Source organism: Rhinolophus ferrumequinum, chromosome 14 (assembly GCF_004115265.2).
Source record: "Rhinolophus ferrumequinum isolate MPI-CBG mRhiFer1 chromosome 14, mRhiFer1_v1.p, whole genome shotgun sequence".
Lineage (NCBI taxonomy): Eukaryota > Metazoa > Chordata > Mammalia > Chiroptera > Rhinolophidae > Rhinolophus > Rhinolophus ferrumequinum.
Window position 1 is genome coordinate 47,620,897 of NC_046297.1, and position 18,769 is coordinate 47,639,665.

General features: G+C 41.6%; 1 pseudogene; it reads right to left on the reverse strand.

Annotated features, from left to right (window-relative positions):
• Nucleotides 1-1,218: 1,218 nt before the first annotated feature.
• On the reverse strand, nucleotides 1,219-10,257 carry LOC117033724 (elongation factor 1-gamma-like; annotated as a pseudogene).
• Nucleotides 10,258-18,769: the final 8,512 nt, after the last annotated feature.

Consider the following 18,769-nt stretch of genomic DNA (forward strand, 5'->3'; position numbering starts at 1 on the left):
ATCGTAATGGCATTAGAGTCGATATGGACAGGGTTGTACTACTAACTCTTTCTGCCTTTTCCCACGCTCTCATCCTTATTCAAAAGGTGTCTGTCAATATAATAAGAAAACAAGTTGTTAGGATTTATGAAATTGTAATCGACAAATAACCACCATAAGGTCATTGCTGGTGTTGTCATGCAAGAGAATAAAACCCAGGATAGGTTGTCTGATAGGCTCAGTTGGTAAAATGCTTTTGCTAAAACTCCATCCTGTTGTACGGAGTTGACTACTTTTGGTTTTGTCTGCTGGGCTTTCTTTCCTTTTTCTTGAAACAACACCTTAACTTTTCTCTTGGAAATCATTTTACACTGTCTATGTAGTTGAATAGGACTGAAAACCTACCACCCGCCCAGTTTCTCCTCTCCTAGTAAGTGATTAAGTTAACAAATCAGTGTATTTTATCCCCCTGGAGGCAGGAATGGATAAGTGACCCCACTGATACAGTGAGACTTAATCCCAGAGCTTTTTTAGAATTATTGGAAAGGAAAAGTTTTCTTCCTATTAGTGTTGCTAAGTTATAAGGTAAGCTGTTTTGCTGCTTCATGGGGAGCACCTCTGAGAAAATGAAATCAACATAAAGGAAAGCAAAACCAGAAAATGGAAAGAGCTAGAGTCCACATAATCCTGATTTAGAACCGCGATCAAGCCATATCTGAAGAAGTTACTCCCCTAAGACTCTTCAGTTGTGTTAAATAATAAATCTTTTTTTGTTTGTTTGTTTTGTCTAAGGCAGCTTGAATTGGAATTTCATTTAAAATCAATCAAAATTTAGAATTAAAATATGTCAGTGAGAGTGACATTATATAAAGAACCATGATTCTGCTTTAATTTCAGAAGGAAATGTATAAACTTTGCTTCCTTAATTGCAATTAGGTATCACACATGTGTGCTGCTCACCCCGTAGCACTGTGAGGTGTCTGAGAGACAGAGCATGAGTCCAGGCCATCATTTGTCCTTTCCACATGTTTAATTAAATGAGGGACTTTACTCCTAAGAATATCTTATGGCCTAGCAGCATACAAAAGCAATTGGTCATTTCCATTTGGGAGAAATCCCAGCTAAACCAAACACTGAGCCTGATAGGTGGCATTTTTTTTTTTCAATGTTCAATTTCCTTTAATGACCCCCATCTCCCTGAAGGGTCGGTGTAGACAACTAGACGATGGCAAGAGATGTTCACCTGAAGGTCTTGCCCTGATTGAAGGCTTTGCCCACCTGCTGGGAGGCCCCCTCCCGCCAGTGTCTGGGTCTTCTCGCCGCCAGGATCCAGTCTTCACCATGTCTCTGACTCTAGTCTGCCTGCCAATCTGGACTCAGTGGAAAGGCAAGCTCCTGGGCTCGGAAGATTCAGACTTCAGAAATGGAGCTGCTATTGTTGGTTCCAAAGAGGATGACACTGGCAAAGGTATTCTTCTTCAGCTTGTCCGATGCTGGAACATTCCAGTGATGAGATTGTAACTCATAAAAGTCTGGATGAGCTCTTCTGGGAAATAGTACTGGGCGTACCACAGGGACCAGCTATCCTTATCAATCTGTTCCCCCAAAATACGGCAACTCCACAGAGAATGTGTCCTCGTCAGAGTACTTGCGCTTCAACTCATCCAATACAGACAGGTACTCTTGGGCAGGTGAACAAAGGAGTCCTTGGCCTTCGGCTCAGCAGCCAGCGCCTGGTCACATTTGTCCATCTCCTCCTTGGGAGCAGGGGCAGCTGCTTTTCTTCTTTCCGCTCAGCCTGGGGATTCCGCTTCTCTGCCCAAGAATCTTTCTCCTTCCGTGGGGTGTCTTTTTTAGGCTGGCTCTCTGCAAACATTTTAGCATCCAACTGAGTCATCTTCTCACAGAGTTTCACCTCCCCCAAGACATCCTGGGACTGGGACTGGTTAATGCAGGTGAGGAACTAGCTGTTGGTACTGGGGAAGCCTCGGGGGAAAGAAGGCTCCAGGACCTGTGTATAGAGCCACAGTGCAGTACAGATAACCGTGATGTCAGCCAATGTCACACATTTGCCCACTAGGAAAGTCCTGTCTTCAAGTGGTCACCCAGCAGCCCCAGAATTCGCCTCTCCTCCTCCTTTGCATTCTCCGTGGCCTGCATGTTGCGGTGCTTGATGCCCAAGGTGGGGAACACCCATGATGGCTGGGGGCTCTATGTCACTACCAGCAAAGCTCACCCCTGTGCCACCTGCACTGCTGCCTCTGGAATACTTTCCTGAAGCTCCTCAGGGCTCACGTGGTAGGCGATGGCATTGCTCTTGAACACACAGAATCCATTGTCACCTTCAAATGCTGGAAGCTCGCCAGCCAGAAATTGACAGAGAAATCCAGGGATGTGGTTGTTTAGGCCAAAGTGGAAGTGGGGTGGTGCGAGGAGCATGTTGATCTGAGCTGTGTTGTACTGAGTGGCCATGAGGACCTCGAAGCTCTCCAGTTTTCAGGGTACGTGCACGGGGTCTCAGCTGCCGTGGTGATTGCATAGAGAAAGGGGGTGGGGCTCTCAGTGCTGTCGAGGTGGCATCTTCACGAGACACATAATATGATACCCAAAGCAAAGAGTTCTTGAATTGGATTTAATGTAGCCTACCCATGTGAGCAAGATGCCTTATTTTACTTTCAAATGTTTCTGGTAACCTAGTACAAAAAGTAATGGTAAGGAAAAGCTGCCATTTAATGAATGACTCTATTGGGCCAAGCACTGTGGTACATTTTGCATGGCGGGTATTATTAGTTACAAGATTTTTGTTCTGATGGTATTAGGGAGGTAAATATTTACACCTTTCAAAAGGGAGGATTGGATTTAGTTTTCCTCGAAAATAATGTGTCCTTCGGGGTTAACAGGGATATTGTAACTGAGTCCACTTGATAATTATACACTAAATCTTGGTGATCACATGTGACGCTGGTGACACAGATCCAATGTGTTGAGCTTCCAGGGGAAAGATTAGCCTTTCCTCTTATTCCGAAGAAAGACCCCTTCTGAAAGGAATTTCTCCTTTCCTTCCTCTTTGTCAAGTTACGTACCAGCTTGCCCATGAACCTGCAGGTCTAGATTTACTTCCTTCCTCGATAGGATATAGTTTCTTTGGCAAATTAACAAGTCAACTTTGCCTTAGATTGGGCTCTCTTCTTCTGAATTCTAATCAAAAATTATTTTTCATTATCACACGCATACTTTTCAGGGATGCTTTTCTCTTAGTCTCTAAATTTGAACCCACCAAAATTAATGCATATGCATGCATGCATGAGTGTGTGTGTGTGTGTGTGTGTGTGTGTGTGTGTGTGTGTGTGTGTGTGAAGCAAGCGGCTACTTTTAAATGTATGCATAACTCTTTGCCATATCCCAGACTGAAGTCCTGATGAGCTTCTAGAGGGAAAGGAATTTCACAGCACTAAAGGTTAACTGCAGTGAGGAATAAAGGATGTGGCCGGATGACTTGCTGATGAATCAACAAAAGGGTATGTGTTTTCAATGCCAGAGAAAACATAGCATGTGACATAGTTTATTAGTCTCTTTTGTGTTTGATAAAATGGACTTGTGTGGCAAAAGGTGTGCATTCTGTAGTCAGAAAGATCTGGTTTTAAATCCATTCTTAGAGACTTAACTAGTTGTGTGACGTCAGGTGACTTTCTGACCCTCTCTGTGCCTTGGTTGTCTTACGTGTAAAATGGGAAGATAATGGGAGTGCTGAAAGGTTTATATGCAGTAATGTTGGTGAAGTGCTGAGCACCCAGTGGGCACTCAAGGGTTCATTGTTAGACTCTGATCCTACCTGAAAGTGGCCGGGGCACTTGTTCAAGAGGTCAGTATCAGTATCTTGATTCAGTTCCTGAGTGGCAGTTGAAATGTGACATGCAAACTTTGACACAGTATTTATTGAACTCAATACTAAGAATTTGGACGGTGACAGACATCTAAATTCTAAGTTTGAATGAAATAACCAGCTCACTGTGTTTTCCCCTTTCTCTTACATTTTGAGGGCAAGCTCACTGTGAGGGCTAGGATCCACTTCCTGCATTTGCCACATCTCTACACCATGGATTTCCAACCCCTTTGATAAGAGGGATATGAAACCTGAGTATTTCCCACCCTTTTGATAAGAAAACATGTTCATGTTTTAGACCAAATGTCATCAATGGAATAGAAAAAATGATATGAGAGGTTTCATATTATCATTCACACAGAAACCAAACTGGGAGACTTGGAGGTTACTTGGAACTGTACCTCTGCCCTCTGGCAGAACTGGATTCAAAACTTTTCATAAAATGAATAAACTGTTTTTTTGTTCAATCTTGATTATCTGGTAAATCTAATAGTATCGTTGCCAAGAAAGAATGTATACTACTTAAGACCCCACTACTGAGTTTTCCTTCTTTGCAGGTGACCTAATTTTAATTTTCTCAGCCTAAGTTTTCACTTACCTGTAATTCACAGCAGAAGGTCTTCCAAAAGTAACGTTTGGTTTGCTGAATTCAACATGTGATGTAGACACTTTGTTCTGGTTTTATTCATCTAGTGAAATGCTATTGATTAAAGCCTTTTTAAAGAATTTTAGTTATCTTAAACTTTCCCTGTAGTTTATATATTTACTAAGGATACTCTTTAAAACTCCATAGTAGGGAAAATTTGAAACACAGACAAAAGTAGAGAGTATAGCATAGTAACTTCTCTGTACCCTGAGCCACCATCACCCAAGTTCAACAACCATAAGCTAACGGCCAAGCCTGTGACACCTGCATATGTTCCCAGCCTCCTTCCATTGTCAGATTAGGCTGAAGTAAACCCTAGACAGCATATCACTTTATTCAATATTTCACTCTGGCCTATCTTTCTAAAAGATAAGTTCTCCCTCATTTTTAATATATCTATAATACCATGATCCACCTAAAAAATAAACAATCATTTTTTAACACTACGATCAGCCAGTTAGGGTTCAAAAGCTACCAAACGAATTGTACTTTTATCTGTATAAAACTGCAGCTTCTCTCCCCAGGTGTGGTTTCCAGAGCTCATCATCAATACCTGTGGCACCACTGGATGGCCACCCTGTGCCTACCAAGAACTTCTGGCTACCAAGTTGATCCAGTTTTACTCAGAACTCAGGATATTCTCTGGGCGCACTGTGTGCCAAGGCCCAGGACAGCTGCCTGCTCTGAGATACAGGGAAGGGTGGGCCCTGAAAATCCACACACATCCACGAGACACTGGTCCAGTGGTAATGGCTGACAGTGGGAATCAGTGAAGCTTTCTCCTCACCCATTAGTAAGCTGGGTGATGCACAGGTGTGGGCCGGGGCCCTAATTATAGATGGGGGAGACTCCATTGCATACAGCTACCTCCCCACCCTCCCACACGGTGCAACCTAGTGGTGGAGGGTGGAGGAGTGAGGCAGAAGTTGGTATCTGTCGTTCCGGAATGTCCTTTCCAGTCAACCCCAGGGGAGACGGCAAGGATAAAACCCTTCCAGTATAAAAGGGACATGCTATCTAACTAACACTCCTCTCTCTGAGCTCCCTCTCCACGTGAGGTTGTTCCCTGAGAGCAAGTCTGACAGATGAGCACATCCCACGGAGGTCCAGGCTCAAATCTGTCTATTGGGAATGTTCTAGAAGGATAATGTCTGAATCGGGTGGTTGGTTGTGGATCTGGAGACTGTAGTGTACAGTGTACCTCATCACCCTCTGGGAGAGGGTGGCAGCTTCCTAGAAACCTTTGGTGGGAACTACAGAGAAATGGGGCAAAAGCCATTACTGACTCTACCATCAGTGTAGCTTCTAGGCTGTGTGGAGGAAAAGTGTCCAGAGCAGATTAGCACCTTGGGTTTTTTGGGGGGACAGGGCTTTCTTCAAGGAAGAGACGCACACTGATATTGGGGTAGGTTGTGTTACGTTGCCTGGGACAGTGCTTTCCTTGTTTCTACCATAACAGATTTAATGTGGCTCCACCACCACAGTCACCGAGGAGGACCGGAACCCACCTCTCCAGCCTCATCTGGTCCTCTATCATCCAGCCACGGGCAGCTTCTACCACCTCCTCAAGAGCACATTGCTCTGTTGACTTCTGGCATTCATGCTTCTTCTCCCACTGGGAATGTTCATTCGTTTCCATGTTCCATTTCTAAGGACAGAGAAGAGTAGACGATGGACCATTCTTCACACTAACAGCTCATCTATGCTGTTGACAGAGCATGTTGTGCTCAGTTACAACCAGAGGCTCCAACACAGAAAACAGGACAAAGCTCCCATCACTGATGCTGGGGGCCTGTGTCAGGTCGCTGCCATCGGGCTTGGGGGAGTCATCTGACTTCTCATCACTCAGGCCCTGGGAGCCCCAGATGACAGCCACCTCTGAGCGTGGCTACCATCGTGCAGACCCCCAGCAGTGTGAATGGCCACGCTAGGCCTGCTGGTCTAGCCTGCCATTTAAATCCCATTTTTAATAAATGATGATGCAGCCCCTGCTGGAAGAGCTGATTCACAATCGAGCTCAGTTTGTGGTTGAGCAATTCTCGTTCAAACAACAACATGTGGTTTTTGGTCTTTTGTTCTCCAAACTGAGTTTCTAAAACTTCTATGCACGGGCCCTAGTTCTGGAGAAACACACAGGGATTTAATCACCCTCCAGTGTAACAGACCTTGAAATATTTGAAGAGAGATGTAAGTTGTGGCCGGATGTGATGCAATTGAGACATTACCTTGAATTAATCTAAAAGGACCATGGGAATTATTACTTATTTTGAAGGAGAAATGGAGATTTGTTTTTCTAATTGTATAGTGATTATTCATTGCAGGGATTATATTTATAAAACCATCTAAAATAGAACCCTGCTAAAAATAACTCATTTATCGATCACTCTTAAGTCACATTCTATTCCCCCCAATACTATGTCTGGCAAGTGGACACTATAAATGTACTTTAAAGAAAAGTCTCATTTAAAAAGTCTCCGTCCTGCAAAAGATACCCAGCCAACTTTATTGATGGTCTGAAAGAAATGTCATCCAATTCTTTGTGGTTTTACTACAGAATAGAACGCTGGATCATCTGCTTCATTAATTTATTAACTTGGGTTAGTATGATCGTGATGATGGATTACTTTTTTCTCCAGGCTGAATTCTTCATTTTCAAATCGTTATAAACTGAATTCATGCTCTGAATTATTCAGAGGTTACAAACAGCTAACTCAGTCGCTTTGTTTAGTTCCTAAATCACTTCCCTATTTTTAGATCATTACCATATTTGAGATGATTAGATAACCTTTGATTTCTGGTGCGCACGGCAGTCTGAGGTGCCAGCACTTAGGCTAACGCAGCGAAATCTCGTTCACGGATTGAAAGTAAGGGACTGGTTGTATGTGTGACATCTAATTCAATGGAGTTGTGTGCTGAGACTAGATCCATCTAATAACTTCAGCCTAAGTTAAGTTAGCTGTGTTCGAAGCTCCTGCCCTTCTTAGCAAGTAACTCAAAGGTGGCATTCCCCCTCCGACCACCTGGCATGCACTCTGTAACTCTAAGCCACCTACAGTTGGTTGTGTTGCTGTGTGATTTCCAAAGAAGTCATGCCATGCCCTTACAAGTGAAGCCACAGGGACTAGCTCTGTTTAATGCCATTCCAAGTAAGTTTGCCAGGAAAAATGATTGACTCATGGAAAGAGAACCTGTATTAAAAGTGGAGGAGAGTACAGAGAATTTATGTAAGAAGGTCCTGATACCTAACTCGCTTTGAAATAGATGTTTGTATCCCTGACTCTATGTTTCATGTATTGAAAATGTAAAGGCCCATGGGACTGATACATATCCTACTAGTGGATACTTCTCAACTGAACCTTTTCATATCCTAAAACACCAAAGTTCTCTTTGTAGGACAGCTTCTTTTGCCCCACCTCCACCCCCAGATATCATTGGGATAGAGCAGTGGTTCTTAACCAGGGATAATTTTGTCCTCCAGGGGACATTTGGCAATGTCTGGAGACATTTTTGGTTGTCACAGATGAAGGGTTGCTACTGGCATCTAGTAGGTAGAGAAGAGGGATACTGTTAAAAATCCTACAGTGCACAGGACAGGCTATACCAAAGAATTACCTGGCCCAAAATGTCTATAATACCATGGTTGAGAAACCCTGGGTTGGAGAATTTATTTCTAATTGATTTACATTTCTTCCCTATGACTTTAATTTTATTTACTATTTTAGATCACTTTCTGGAGTCCCAGAATGAGTAAGGTTAGTACAGAACTGCTGCTTATAGAAAGTCTCTAAACCACACCCCATTATAAGTGTAACAAGCTAATCTTGGGTGAGATTGTTTCTCCATGTTTTTTGTACTGTTAATGAGGAGAGACTGAAAAAAGAGTAAGCGTTAGTTTTGCTGCCATAAAAAATCACCACAAGTTTTGAGGCTTAAAATAACACAAATTTATTGTCTTTCAATCTGTGGGTTGGAGGCCTGACATGGGTCCCACTGGGCTAAAGTCTGTTGGCAGAGCTGCAGTCCTTCTTGAGGCTCCGGGGGAGTATTCATTTCCCACCTTTCCCAACTTGTATAGGTTGCCCGCATTCCTTTGCTTGTGGCCCTTATCCTCTGCAAATCAGTAATGTTGCGTCTCGCTGACCATTATTCTATAGTCGTATTTACCTTTGATCACCCAAGGAAATGTTCTCTGTTTTTCTAAGGACCTTAGTGATTACATTGGGCCCACGCATATAATCCAGGGTAATTTCAAGTCCTTATCTTAATCACATCTGCAAAGTCCCCTTTGCCATGTAAGGTAACATACGTAATATTCACAGGTTCCAGGGAGTAGGCTGTAGACATCTTTGGGAGCCATTGTTCTGCCCATCACAGAATAATACTAATTTTGGCATCACCTAACTTCCACTGGACTACTGACGTCCTGCAAACTAAGGACAAGCTAAAGAACACGGGCTTTGGGAAATACACGGTCATTTGTCATAGCATTGTCCTGTGAGCAGTTCAACCACAATTTTGTAGATAGAAGTGGATTTGCCTCTGAAGAAAATGGACATTTCAATTGTCAGTTTTTTCTGAAAAGAAGTCATTCCTGAGTGAGTAAGTCTTAGAACAGGGTAAAGGACACACTTCCTTCTTGTTATGAGATCTGGGCTCCCTTTGGTCTACAAGTGGAGGTGTGGGGTGTGGAGGTACTTGGAGCAAGACAACTTTTGGGTGTAGGATAAAACCCTGTGTCTGAGAAAGTGACCTGGGATAGAGGACGTGACGTGAAACATGAACCTGCTTTGTAAAGGACCTAGAAAAGGCTGGATACTGTATATTATCTTTGAATTCCTTTTAGAATTGGATTTTTTTTTTTTTTTTTTAGTATCATGTTTCTACAATGCTGTAAGAAGTGAAGTGGAAGGGGTTCTGCTCCACTTGGGCATAGCTCTCATGAGTTAAGAAGAAACAGCTTACAGAGTCCAGAATCTGATGACTGGTCACGTGAAGATTTAGGGAACACACAAGATACTGAGATATTCAGAAACTGTTACAAGAGAAAAGACTGTGCTATAGACTGAATTTTGTGTCCCCTCTTAATTCACACGTTTAAACCTAATCCCCCATGTGATGTTATTTGCAGGTGGGGCCTATGGGAGGTGATTAGGTTTGAATGCGATTAGTGCCCTTATAAAATTGGGAGAGCCCTCGCCACCTTATGTCATATGAGGACACAGCAAAAAGATGGCCGTCAAAGAACCAGGAAGCAGGTCCAAATCTGCCAGCACCGTGATCTTGAACTTCCAGACTCCAGAACTATGGGAAATAAATTTCTGTTGTTTATAAGCTAACCAGTCTATGGTATTCTGTTATAGCAACCTGAACCTGAATGGACTAAGATAACCTGGAAAAGATTGCATGTTAAAAGGAGGAGGATGTTGCAATTTGTGTGTTAAAGGGAAATGTGTCCTCCTGGGTTCGGAAGTCTGGGATACCTGAGTTATATACCAAGATCTGTTTCATAGAAATCAGTGCAAGTGCAAAATGTGAGAGCATTTTGGAAATAGATATGACAGGTTTAATTCACATAAAACTCCCTTATATCACAAGATTTTACAATGTAATTGCTGCCAAGATTACATTAAGTTTTTCTTTTGAAGGTACCGACTGGGGCAGGCCTTGTGGAAAGAGCCTTGTGCTGTTCCTGAGGAGACTGTTTTGTGCTTCCTGCTTTCCGTCTCACATTGTACCTGATCGAGCTCATCGCCTCCTGAATTCATCCACCATCACACACATATGATTCTTGCTATGATTCTTCAGCCTTGACCTCCCTGTGGGAAACCTAGCCCCTGCCCTCAAAAAACTCGGAGTACAGTTTGTTTATTTCTCCTTAGTACCCACAGGTATGCCTGGAAACATAACTAATGATTTTTTTTTTGCTAAATAACTACTTCAGAGTTACTGGTCTCACGCACCAGCTCGCTGACCTTGATGAACTCACTTTATTGAGCCTCAGTTTCCTCAGCCAAAATAAGGGGTGTGGAAATTTCAATTCTAAGGAAATTTCTGGCCCTAATAGTTCATACTCTTTTCAGTGTAGAAAGCGTTACTTCAATCCATTGATAGTTTTACCTACTCATTTTTATTTGATAAGGTAGAAAAGGCACCTAATTGTCTTCCAGTAAAATGTTAAATGTTGGATGTTTCAATTGACAGGTAACCAAGATGGGTAGGGTGACTCTTGATACACACACACACACACACACACACACGCACGCACGCACACACATACACGGTTCCTTCAGTTCCCATCAGTTCATGCTATGTCCATACAACATAAAGTGCATTGGAAATTAATTCCACCCGCTTGCCTTGTCAGGCATAATCAAAGGAAGCAGTGTCTGGGCGCTATATCAGACAAAAGTTTGGGCAAAATGAGGAATAGGACAGGCCCTGATCTTTTATCATTTCCTTCTACTTTGCAATCTCCTCAAGCTTCTTAGTCAGATTCATGTGTTTAGTTCTAGAGAATCTACTCCTCTGGCCTGAACCCCGCCCCTTAGCTCTCCAACTCTCCCTCTTTTTCTGTGAAGAAAATGCTGAAGTTGTTGCTAAAAGATTTCTTAATTGTATTTTTCCCCAGAGAAAATGGCAGCTGCCTTTCTTCCAATACACATGTAGCTTTCTTTTGAGGTTTGGCATGTGGGTGATGACAGAAATATACCAGCTTACAAATGCCAACACCCAAGGCCACCACGGGTGCAGAATCCACCTGCCAGAACATTTGACACTTGCATCAGGGAAAGGCCACAGCTGAGAAAAGCTCTGTGAGAAATACTTTCTCACATACGAGAGAAAGGCCGTCCAGAATTGTAAATCAATAGGATGTCTATTTCTTCTAGCTAATTCTTCCACGGGTGGAGGAAACGGAGATTCGTTTAGCTCATTAGGGGTTTCGATGGGACATGTCAGCACACCAATGATGTGGGAGTCATTTTTCACCACAGGAAAAGGCCTTTGGTTCCTCGTCCTAAGAAGTGTGGCTAAGACTGGAAGACCAATTGCTCCTAGCTGTAGATTTTTGTGTGTGATCCCCTCTTTATATTTAACAGTGAAGAGCATAAGCTTTGAGCATGTCCAGAGAGACCAGCTCTGTCATCTAGACCTTTCATCTATTCGGATGTCCTTCTCTTAGCTCTGTGTCCTTGAAACTCTTAGAGCACATCTTCTGTCATTCCTTATGATGTTCGGCCTCCTTCAGATCCTATGATGAAGGAAGTTCCAAATGTTGCTGATAAACAAGCCTTTTGGTTTTAAACTTGGTAGTAATGAGCTAAAGGAAGGTAGGAGGGCAGAGACATTTGCCCAGGATGTAGTTACTCAGAGGTGGTAGGTAACATGCAGAGAGAATGCATGTATCAGTGTGTCATTGGGAAGAATGTTCTCTCCTCAGGGAGTTACTACAATTAATCCTAGAGACCTGCCTCAGAGTGACCCTGAGCCGACCTGAAGTTCTAGATGTGACTCCTTTGAACCCAAAAACTCATGTAGCCCCGTTTAAGTGATAGTTTATCATTCAAAATACAAAATCTAGACCCCACCCCCCCCCAAAGAATCTACAAAAAAACTCATATATTTCACTTGTGCTATTTTGAGAATATTAATGGGAGGAATCAAATAGCATTACTTATTAAAACATCTCTTCTTCTCTTCAATGATCTACCTTCTTCAGTTTCTCTCAAGGGTCTCACTTCCCAGTCTAGAATAGTCTATGTCCTTGGTAATAATTATATTCCTCTAGGCACAAAGGAGAGAATGACTTTTTTTACTATTAATAGAAGATGGATTCTACTCTATACTCACTATAAGACTTCTGCCAAGAAATGTAAGTGGTGAATAGTAAATTTGGCCTAGTCTTTGCTCTCATTTCTTCAGTTTTAGGAACCTGCTGCACCATTGTTGCTCTGATTGTTACCACAGGAATGTATATAAATGATAATTTAGAAGCTTATTTGCTTACTTTATGCAAATTAATGTGTTAAGCCGATGGGTCTCAAATTTGTTCAGGACATAGAGTGCCCATATTTTTTTGACCAAAAAAATGCACCATTTTTCATAGTACTTTTCAGAACACCATGAAAAAATGGACTTAGTTATTTTTATTACATGACCTCAGAACATACTTTCTGTTTAAAACATAGAGTTACAATCGTGAGCATAACTACCCTACCCATGAAATAAGTCACGAAATCAACATGGTTAGTTTCTTCCTAGGTTTTCTCCTTTCATATTAATTACTTGCTATTTTATTTCTTTTTAAAGCCTCTATTACTTAATAGCAAAAATATGGAATGGACAGGTGCCAAAAGTCTAACACAAATATATGAGAGACAAAGATGCAGTTGAGAACACATCATCCTATAAAGTATTTTTTTCCTGAAAACTGGGAAAGACAATCAGTATTTTGTTCTGATGATACACTATCTTTTGTCCAATTTAAAACCTATCTGACTTGCACAGGGAAACACTTTGATAATCTTTGTGCTGGGTTTGTGGAGGGATAGATATAAAGGAAGCTTCCATCCAAAAGATGGGCAATGAAAGTCTTTTCTTATTTCTCTAGGTTTATTTTTTTCTAGGTTACTTCTTCTCTACGACTTTGGTCTCCATTTTTAATTTTATTATTTTCTAATCCTTTTTATTAAATGGGCACCTTTCAGTCTTTAAATTACATATGTACTTCGTAGCTTTTCTCATCTTTGGTAACACCCTTCTTGAAACTCTCTGCTATGGTCTGAATGTTTGTGTCCCCCTAATATGCATATGTTAAAATCCTAACCCCCTGAAGTGAGGGTGTTAGGAGGTGGGGCCTATGTAAGGTGATCAGCTCACCAGGGGGAAGTGCTCATAAATTGGATTAGTGCCATAATAAAATAAGCCTCTCCCCGTTCTGCCATGTGAGAACACAGTGAAGAGACAGCCGTCTAAGAACTAGGAAGTGGGCCCTTACCAGTCACCAAATCTGCCAGTGCCTTGATCTTGAACTTCTAGCCTCAGAAACGTGAAAAATAAGTTTCTGTTATTGATGGGCCACTTAGTTGATGGTATTCTTTGGTATAGCAGCCTGAATGGACTAAGACAGATTTCTCTTGACTTCTGGTACAGTACCCTTCACAGTATTCATCCGCATTTTTGATTATGTCTTGGTGTCTCCTTGCCTTTATCTGCCCCTTAAAGGTCAGTTTCTACAAAGCTGGCCACATTCCATATAGCTTTCCTGGTCAGTGTCATACATTTTTACATTTTCTCTAACATCTTTATAGTAATATTCACAATTCTCTATCCAAGTTTGAACTTTTTTTTTAACTACCCGTTCTCTGTTTCTACTGTCTCTACTTGCCTTCCTCATACACAATGCAATCATTTCATTCATGTAACATATATTTGTTGAGTACTGACAACATGACAATAAATAACACAGTTTTCTGTGCCCTCAGGTGTTCATGGTTTCATGTGAGAGGCAATATTCTTGACTGATCTCTCTAGAAGGTGAAATCCTTGTGAATAGAAATTGTCTTTTTGTGTGTGTGTCCAGATTCTACCAACAACTGGCATGTTAAAATGCTTAAAATATGTTCACTGATTTAACCCATGAAACATAGACACTTGAGGGTAAAAGGAATCTTACATTCAGTGACTGTCCCAATTAGATATTTGATTCTCCTCTGAAATGTATCAATAATTGGTCACTCAGTTTCTGCCAGCACTGGAGAATTATTGTTTGTCATTGGTGTTTACGGACTCTATTCAAAATGGCTTTCCTAGGTGTCTTCCTTCATAATGAAAAAGAAAGAAATACCGAACCAAGCAAAATCTGGGGGTGGGTGTGAATCCTAGGATATGTGAACCAAGGTAGAAAGAAATGAACGTATACAGTGAGGAAGTCATAGAAACAGGTTAGAAAAAGAGACTGAACTATTCACCTCATGTAACACCCATTTAAAACAGAGGGTTAATCGCTACAGCTGTTTCAGTTTTGCCAGTTTTGCCCTCCAAATTAGACACGTGCCTTCCATTTACTTTAATAGGAGCCATATGTGTGCTGTTGATGGCGGTACTTATCGCTGAGGAAGAAAAGTGCTGAGTTCCTGCCACCCACCCACATCTGTGGCTTTATAAGCCACAAGCAAATGAAAAACAAACATGCTGCTGGCATATTAGGAAGCCACGGAGGCTTGACAAAACCAACCAGGAAGCAAAAGAGAAGGGGAGTGTGGAGACTGTGCTGGTGGGCTGTTTGAACATCACAAAAGGTCAGGTCTTCAATTCACCGTTCATGGGCAACTTCGCTTGTCATCATTGGGGTTGTTGGTTGAAGCATTGGGGAGCATATTCCCGAGACTCTCATATCTGGGAATGAAGCACAAAACTCATGGTTAATCAATACAGAGGGTGCCAAAAACATGTATACACATTTTAAGAAAGGTGTCACTTTGGTTAACATTGTCAAGCAGTAGTTTGCCATCATCAGAAGTGTCTGCACACTGAGGGTAACCACTTTGAGCACCTCTTGTAATTGCAGAAGTCAAACGTGACTTATATTCATCTTTTGTTGTTGGTATATATTGAGTATTACAATTGTAATAAAATTTTCCTTTCTTAAAGTGTGTATACAATTTTTTTTGGAACCCTCCGTATAGCCATCAATTCATTGATTGAACAAATGATGTTTGAGTTCACAGAAGTTTTCAGCTAGGATACGGTAACCCTTTGCAGCAAACCAGGTTGAAGTTTTAAGAAAAAAACAAGCGTATTTTCATAAATACAGTTGAGGATCTGTAATGTAGCATTCATTATGCTATCTCCAAATTGGATAGCAGTCAGTGATCAGCGGTGGTCTTGATAAATTATAAAGCCTTTATGCAATGAAATACCATTTGTGGAAAAGTTGTAGAGGGTTAAGCCTGAGGGCACTGGTAGGAACTTCTCAAGACATCGTACTAACAGAAAAAAGAAAATCTGAAGAACACTATATATGCAGACCTTGGTTCTGCAGACTGGGGATTCTCCAAAAACACAATTCCCTTGAAAGCTTAGTAGGTTTGGGCTCTATGTGCTACCAGTCAATTTTGGTAAAGACGAAGCTAATTATCTTGTCAAGTCAGGGCCCCAGAATTTAGATTCTGGCCAGGGGGCCATAGAGAGAGCTCTGTACTTACAACCAGTGATTAGCCTAATATTCTCCAGTTTGGCCTCTGTCTCAAGATAGTTCAAAAGTCCCCTCTCACCTTTCCCTTGTCCTCTGTCTGTAGTCCAATAATTGGCTCCTTTCCTTGGGGTTGATTGTCTCCTTTTGAGATTGGGAGTTTACAGGTTGAGCTGTTTAAAAGAAGCCTGAGGGACAAAGCTGTTGATGCCTCCTGCTGTCTTATCTCCTGCTCCACTTTTAGCCTCAATTCCAACTTTATCCTGAGGCAGAGAATTTTGTCTCTCTAACCCTGCAAGTAAAAAGAGGAGCAGAATTTAAAACATCTTCAATTACTTGTATGTAGAAAGGGTCTTTCTTAGTGTTATTTTCTTCCTTCTGTTTCCACATGGGCTAGCATGCATAGAGGTTCTTTGTAAAAAAAATTTGTTTCTTGCAAGAGCTTCATGAAGGCTGCAAGGAGTAATCAATACATGCCTACATTCTAGAGTTTTATGCAAAATTTCCTAATATCCCAGCCTTATTAGATATGTTATCTATATCACCAGTGTAATAGGTTACAACCACCTTGTAACAAACATTTCCAATTCCTTGGCTGAGTAAGGTAGAGGTATCTTTACTGCTATCAACCATATCACTGCTCACCTGATTCCACCTTTTATAGACTCATATATAATACCGTATTTCTAAGTACTCGTTTCTGTATGAGATATAACTCAGTTTCAAGTAACAGAAACCTAACTCAATATACTTTAAAATTGTTTGTCTTCTATTTGTGAAACCAGGTAGTTTTTTCTGAAGCACAGCTGGACCCCGTCGAAAGCTTAGTAGGTTTGCGATTAACCTCCTTGAGTGACAGTTGTCACACCCACGTGAAATTTCTACCCCTAAGTTCTAGTTCCTTCTTCTAGGCTTCATTCTCCGATTTCTTATACTCACTTTTGGCAATGATTGACTTATATATTTCTAAAGCTTCATGCTAAACAGATCACTGTGGTTGTAGGTGACTGGCCAGGTCTCACACGCTCCCTCCTGGAGGCAGGTTTCAGCAGCTACACCTGAAACACTTTCAGGGAGAAGGGGGTGATTTCCCAAGGACGAGTGCTTTTATTGCTAGAATTAAGAAATGATAGATTCTGGGCATGGAAAATAAAAGCTATCGATGACTGATAAAATATTAAAGAGCTAGAAATCTATTTATAGGAGGAAGAAATGGATTGGAAAAGGAAGCTAGAGAGAAATGGAAGATCCGGAGTAGGATGAATTTTTGAGAGATGGTGTTTTTCAAAGAGCAGGAGGAGATATTAGAGATATTTGCTATACTACAATGTAGGATTTGGGGGAGACAGTATTTTTAAAGCACACTTTGTTGTATTTTATGCTATATGATTTTCTCTCACTTTTCAAGAAATATGAGTAAAGACTTACATCCTTTGTCAAGGCCTTTTGGAGATATATTTGGGCTGTCTTGTAGATGTAATGCTGTGCTAATTCTGGGAACCATGAGGATTGATTGTACATGAAAACAGTATAAAGCAGAAATTCACCAACTTCACATTAGAATCATGACGGAGCTTCGAAAAATACCAATGTCCCACACCAATGACTAAAATTGGCCTGGGGCAGCCTTGGCATCAACATTTTCTAAAACCTCTCTAGGTGATTCTACTGTGCTGCCTGAATGGAGAAGCCCTCCTGCAGAGGGTATGCTGTCCAGCATGCGGATTAAGGCCCCAGTCAAATGAATGGCATTTGTTGAGAATGCATGCGTACATTTTATCCAATAATGTTATTTAAGGAGTTTAACATAACATGGGACCACCCACCTGTAATGCTTCTGTTAAATAGTAACAATAGTGTCAAGTAAGCTATCCAATTGGTTATGAGGACCCCAAGAGCTGACCTGCAGAGTAATTGTGAACCCAACAAGGTACTGCATGACTGCATTTCTATAGTGCATTTGCAATACATGGCAGACTTGGCCCAAAATTAAAGGTGAATATGTAAATGTCAAGAAACCTGCAGCAAAGGCTTCTGAGACCTACAGAGCAAATCCAATTTTCAAGCAGTGATCTTGGAGCAAAGCTGTTTGGACTTTGTACTTGTAGAAAGGCGGACCCGTGTTACTTAGTTCCTATTTGGCATTGTGTGGCAACACTAGGTCCTGTGTAGGGAACTGCCACCGACGACGACGTAGGGAGCTATAGTCCTAGGGAGCTGTAGTTGATTTTACTTTGAGTTACAAGCTCAGGTATTTCACTTCGTCCACCCTGTCTATCCCGCCCAGTCCCTTTTACTGGCTGCCATTCACTCCCAGTTGCATTCCCACTTTGATTCCAGTGTCCTGGGTGTGTGTGGGGGTGTCCTCATTGAAAAGTGCTGTGCTTGATGTTCCTGAGGCTGCCTCCACACCTGCACATGCAGCTTCCTATAAATTAGATCCGGGGAGCAAAGGCATTGTTGATAATTGCCTGCCCTTGGTGTCTTTAATAAGTAAAACACTTCCTGGTGATTAAGAGGAGCCACCCATGAGTGTTTGTACACACCACTTTAAAAAAAACAACAAAAGAGGCTACTGAGATTTTTTATTAGTGCTGTATTGAAAAATAACCCTTTTGATGCTGCCATCTTATAGAATAACATTTCCTCAGTCATTTAGTAGTTTTCTCCCTCGAATTAGCCATTTTGAAGATGAGGACCATTAGGACGTCCATCCTGAAGGATTAGAAAGAGGTGAGTTTCACTTGTTTTGTAATGAAGAAGGTTTGAAAGAGCTGAGCTTTTGCGTAAGAAAAATGCTGTCAAAGGCCTGCATATAAAGCAGGGAGAAGAAGCCAGAAGAATGAAATCACTGACTTTCCAAGTCACCAAAACCCAGGTATCAGTAAAATACACCGGAGGCTTTGTAGACAAGTAATGCTTTCTAATCCCCTTTTCTGGTTAGTTGAAGTTGAGGAGCTTAAGATCTGTTTCAGGTTATCTGTTACTGTGTAACAAACTACCCTCAAATAGTGGTTTAACACACGAACAATCATTGGATCTCTGGTAGTGCTGAGAGTTGGCTGGGCTC